Source organism: Lissotriton vulgaris, chromosome 1_1, assembly GCF_964263255.1.
Source record: "Lissotriton vulgaris chromosome 1_1, aLisVul1.2, whole genome shotgun sequence".
Lineage (NCBI taxonomy): Eukaryota > Metazoa > Chordata > Amphibia > Caudata > Salamandridae > Lissotriton > Lissotriton vulgaris.
In genome coordinates this window covers 1,010,557,107-1,010,563,272 of record NC_141685.1, presented here as the reverse complement: position 1 = coordinate 1,010,563,272, position 6,166 = coordinate 1,010,557,107, and positions in this window count along the sequence as shown.

The following is a 6,166-nucleotide window of genomic DNA, read 5'->3' as shown; positions in this document are numbered from 1 at the left end:
GCCCACCTCCTCCACATCTCGAGGAGCTCTTCCATCAGGTCCGTCTTCTTGTGTTAAAGGGTGCAGTCGAAGTGGTCCCAATACATCAAAGAGGGAGAGGTTTTTACTCTCGATTCTTCCTCATACTCAAGAAGAACGGAGATTGGCGACCCATTCTGGATTTGAGGGCTCTCAACCAGTTCCTGAAGTCTCAATCATTCCGTATGCTGACACTACTGGAAGTCCTGCGTCTTCTATCCAGCGAGGATTTTATGACCACCATAGATCTTCAAGATGCATACTTTCATGTTCCAATAATCAACGACATCGCCAGTACCTGCGTTTCAAAGTGGGGCCAATACATTTTCAGTTCAAAGTGCTACCCTTCGGACTGCGTTTAGCTCCTCGTGTGTTCACGAAGGTACTGGCCCCGGTGGTGGCTCACTTGCGTCTACAAGGAGTTCAGATCTTTCCCTATTTAAACGATTGCCTTCTCAAGTCTCAATGCCACCATCAGCTGGATCGGGACACGCACCTTTGCCAGCAAGTGTTTCGGTCTCTAGGGTTGACCATCAACAAAGAAAAATCACAGTTTGCACCTCTGCGGATCAGATCTTTCCTGGGAGCAATCCTAGACATGCAGCTCTCGGAAGCGTTCGTCTCGGACGAACAACATCTAAAAATTCTTCGTCTGGTCTCCCTTATTCGAAGAAAACAGTCCGTTTCTGTTCGGACGTTAAAATCATTCTTGGGAATGGCTTCATCTTGTATCGCACTGATCCCAAATTGCAGGTTGCGCGCCCGTCCCATTAAGGAAGAACTGGACTTCCAGTGGCGTCAGGTCTCCGGATCCTTCAACGACCTTGTTGCCGTCACAGCTCGCATGAAACAGAGCCTGCTTTGGTGGATGCAGTTCGCAAATCTGGGAATGGGTGTGTCCTTCCTCGATCATGCTCCAGACCTTACGTTGACGACGGACGCCTCCTTAGAGGGGTGGGGCGCTCATCTTCAGGGCCTATCCATCAAGGGCAAGTGGTCGCCGACGCAACGCACGTGGCATATCAACGGCTAGAATTGATGGCGATTTTTCTGGCGCTCAAGTCCTTCTTCCCAGTTGTTCACGGGGAGTCAGTGCTAATCCAAACGGACAATACCACCAGTATGCACTACGTGAACAAGCAGGGGTGGACCAGGTCTCCGCTTCTGTCCCTCTTGGCCAGTCAATCTGGGATTGGGCTCTTCGCCATCACGTCACCTTGACAGCTGTCCACCTTCCGGGCGTGTCCAACTTCCTGGCCGACTCTCTAAGCAGGTCCATTTCCTCGACACACGAATGGGACCTGCATCAACCGACTCTGGAATGTGTGTTCCCCAAATGGGGTCACCCGGATCTTGATCTCTGCGACACCGGAGAACCGGAAATGCCCATCTTATGCAAGTTGGCATCCCCACCCAAAGTCCCGCGGGAATGCCCTTTTGATCAACTGGAGCGGTCTATTCGCTTACGCTTTTCCGCCGCTCCCTTTGATACCGCGGGTACTGTGGAAGATGCGGAGGCAGCCCTGCCACATCCTGCTGATTGCTCCTCGTTGGCCCAGACAGGCATGGTTTTCGGAACTACTCCTAATGTCCCTGTGCGAGCCCATTCCTCTACGTCCTCGTCCGGACCTTCTAACCATGGACAAGGGCTTAGTGTGTCATCCAGATCCCTCAACGCTACAATTGTGGGCTTGGAACCTGAGCCCCTTGAGTTCGCTGGTTTAAACATATCCCAGGAGTGCAGAGACATCCTAGCTCATGCCAGAGCTCCGTCTACTATCAAGACTTAGAAACTTAAATGGAAGCGATTCGGTCATTGGTGCGCTACGGCCAATATCCATCCCATCCATTCCACTCCTGAGCAGCTCCTTCCATTCTTTTTGAGCCTCGCTCAGTCAGGTCTCTCTCATGCTACACTGAGAGTTTTCTTAGCTGCTATATCTCGTTTCCGACATGATGGCTCTTCATCCCTCTGTTCATCACGAATTATACGTCAATTCTTCAAAGGGCTTTTCCGCAAGTTTCCACCTGTGCGTCGCCCTCCTCCAGCTTGGCACCTCAATGTTGTACTATCTCAACTTATGAAATCACCTTTTGAGCCTATCCACAGGGCGGATATCAAGTTCATCACTTGGAAAGTTGCACTTCTGCTGGCTTTGACCTCCTCTTGTCGCGTGAGCGACCTTCATGCTTTTACTGTCAAGCCGCCTTATCTACAGTTCAAACCTGACGGGGTGGCACTTCGGACCAACCCCTCTTTCATGCCTAAAGTACCTACGGACTTTCATTTGAATGAGCCTGTATTCCTCAAGACTTTCTTTCTGGATCCAAAATCTCCGGCGGAGCAGCGCTTACATTCTCTGGACATCAAACGATGTCTTAAATTTTACATTGCCAGAACTGCCCCTTTCCGCAAGTCCGACCAACTTTTCATTGCCTACGGACGACTGCGCAAGGGATATCCAATTTCTAAACGGACTATTGCCCGGTGGCTTTCCTCAGCCATTGCTTTCTGCCACCAACAAGCGGGCAAACCATTGCAAGCTTCAGTGAGGGCTCATTCTACAAGGGCGATGTCGTCATCCACCGCCTTGTTTGCTGGTGTGCCACTTCATCAGATCTGCCGTGCAGTGACATGGTCCAGCAGGCACACCTTCACCAAACATTACTGTTTGGATGCCATCAATGAAGCGGATACCGCAGTGGGACAGGCAGTGCTTCGCCATCTTTTTCAGTAAGGTGAGCCTCTGTTCCCTCCTCCTTAGTATTTTCCTGTGATTGCTATGGTGCCTTATATGACTGTATTATTATTCTAGTACTGTCTTGATTTTTTCTTCTATGCCTAGCAATCTCAGTTTTCTAGGAGGTTATTGCTTACTATTCTATTCAAGCATGTGAATCTATGAAAGACACCCCTAATACTGGAGAAGAACAATTGTTACTTACCTGTAAACAGGTGGTTCTCCAGTATTGGTGTCTTTCATAGATTCACATGCGAGCCACCCTCCTCCCCTCAGAGGCTCTTTTCTCCTCATGCGCTCTTTATTACTTGTGCTACTTAGGTGTCCCATTAACGAGCTAGAGACGCTGCGGATCTTTGCCCTGTCCCTCGGACCCTGAAAGCAACAACTCGCCGCTCCTGCTGCGCGGGAGCCGCTTCTCCTTTGTGGGTGGACCCACCAACTCCATCCAACGCGGATCCTGCCTGCCTGCTTGCTGCCTGCCTGCTTGCCGTGACTGCACTGTGGGTGAAAACATCAGAGGAGGCTGCAGGGGTAGCGCGGCAGGGACTCACTATCCCAGGAGTCCCTGCGTGACCACCTGACATCTGGTCAGCGCCCCCCTGAGTGCCCCGCCCACCACCGGCAGAGCGGTAAAAGGAAGCGGACTCACCTGCCTTGTGTGTCCCATTAACGAGCTAGAGACGCTGCGGATCTTTGCCCTGTCCCTCGGACCCTGAAAGCAACAACTCGCCGCTCCTGCTGCGCGGGAGCCGCTTCGCCTTTGTGGGTGGACCCACCAACTCCATCCAACGCGGATCCTGCCTGCCTGCTTGCTGCCTGCCTGCTTGCCGTGACTGCACTGTGGGTGAAAACATCAGAGGAGGCTGCAGGGGTAGCGCGGCAGGGACTCACTATCCCAGGAGTCCCTGCGTGACCACCTGACATCTGGTCAGCGCCCCCCTGAGTGCCCCGCCCACCACTGCCTCGCCTATATCATCAGTGTGAGCCCGTCTTGCAGGACGCAAGCGGGACGCCGGGCGAAGCCCGGGCCAAGGGCGGGCCCGTTTTAGCCCGTTCTAGACTGTGATAGACTGGACTGGGCCACCCCTCTTTGCCCTAACTCTCAAGTCTACATGCGGTAAGGTGATATATTGTTATATCCTCTGCGGACATCGTATAACCGGCCTATTATTGCAGTACGCCTATCTAGGGCTCTGTTGCTCAGAATATTGACTGATTGCTATGTCGAGACAAAAAACACCTGTCACCCCGGCCAACACAATGGACAATTATTTGGTTCAGGTGGTGGCCAAAATTAATAATGATCGGAGGTCCTCTTTGGGTCTTATAGACTCTCCACCTTGTGCCCAAATCGACCCACTAGGGGTATTCCATTCTGCCGGCGATGATACAAACATCGCCAACCTTATCGAAGACCCTAATGATTGCTCCACAACAAATGTGTCTACGCCATCTATTGTCCAACAAACCGTTCCTATTGCCGATCTATTAACTGAAGAAGAGTTAAATAATTCTGATACAATTGTAGAGTTAGACTCTGAGAGCATTTCCCCTCCTACCCCTGTCCCTGCACCAAGAGCTAAAAGAGGGATCACTAAGGCTCCGCCTAAAAGAGGTGGACTGCGTTCCAGTAAGAATAAACCTGCAACCCCACCTAGAAGAACAAACAGAAGGGCGGAAGAAGGGATAAGGGAGGAGGAGAATGAAAGTATAGCTTGGGAGGACATGTTTTCAAACAAGCTCATGGGTATACTGGAGTCCAAACTATCAGGGTTAATGAAACCCCTTATATCCAAAATAGACCAGCTAGCCAATAAAGTCAACAAATTAGAGACCCTCCTGAGGAAAACTAACGAGGGGGTGGGGGTAATACCAAACCTAATAGTAAACAAACTTGATGACATACAGGCCGCAGGGAAAACGCTTGGGGAGAACTCGAATGATGGCCCAGAAGTCACACTTGCCCAAACACAGCAAGCTAGCTCCAGACCCGGTGATATCCCTAACAATGCTCCAATCTTAGATTCAGTGCAAACAGCAGGCAACACCACCCCTGATAACTTCAATGTAGAAACCAGCCCAGTTGAATTAATTGTTGAAGCTTCCCCTTTGATTCTGGTGCTTGCGAATACACCACCACTGAAAACAGGGCAGATTGAGTCTCCAGATTCCTTACGAAATAAGGCTCTGCAGTGGCTGAGTAACAATATGCATATATCTCCTTGGGGCAAAGAAAAGTTATCAGACGATCTCCTTACAGCAAGAAGGGTTAAGTGGATAGGGACCAAAACAAAGAAATTCCAAGGGGATTGTGTGGTTTTAAATTTCAAAGGCCCCGAAGTATTACCTGATGTCTTGCGGAACATCTTCCCACCACAGCATAGAACAGCAGAAATTATACCACTGACACTGGACTTCTTCTACAGTAGAAGAGGTCTAGTAGCAAAACCAAGCATATTGAGAACAAAGTGGACAGTTGTGGGAAACAGAAGGGCCAGGAATGGCCCATTATGCGAGTGGGGGTTAAACCTAGAAAACCACTATTCTGCATTATCCGACCTAAACGAGTGCGACTGACTCGTGGGGTCTCTCCCTGCCACCCCTAAAAGCCAGCTGCTCCTTGGGTATGATAGGGCAGTTACCCCACACGAGCCTTTATCAGGAAATCTGACCTTGGCCCCTAAGGAATCCTATACCCCTGTTTCAGAAGAACTAAACATAGTCCTAGAGGGACAGATTAGAGCACCAGAGGTGATTGAGAAGTTCCCAACACTGAGGGAAGGTCTGATACTAAGCTTAGAATTTGAAGAAGTAGCAAACGCACCTGAAAATGACCAGTTATATCATCAACTGGATATGCTACCATTATCACTTGTCTCTTGGAACATAGCCGGCATTATAAATAAGCTAAACATTCCAGAATGGGTCGATTTTATTGACCATTATGACATTATTATGCTGCAAGAAACTTGGTCGCTCACCCCAACCTTCCGGCAAGGGTATCTGAATTTCTATGTCCCAGCTGTAAGAAATCGAGTAGGTCGCCCCTCTGGGGGCCTGCTAATTTGGATACGCCAGACATTGAATTGCACAATCAAGCAAAGGTTTACACCTTCTAATGACATCCTAGCTCTTGATATTAGTTGGCATAATGGCCAACAACTTGCCCTGTTTAATGTTTACTCCAGGGGAGTTGGTGGGGGTAAACCATCAGAGGCCATAACAACTCTAGAGCATCACATTGAAATGCTTCCATTGCTACCCCATGTAATAGTAGGCGGGGATTTTAACACCACCTTTGAACCCTTGGGTGAAGAGGATAGGATCCTGGCCGAAGAGGAGGATGCCAAGTGGAGAATTCCTCACTTAGAGGTACCAGCCATTAGAAAATGGAGCACTGTAGC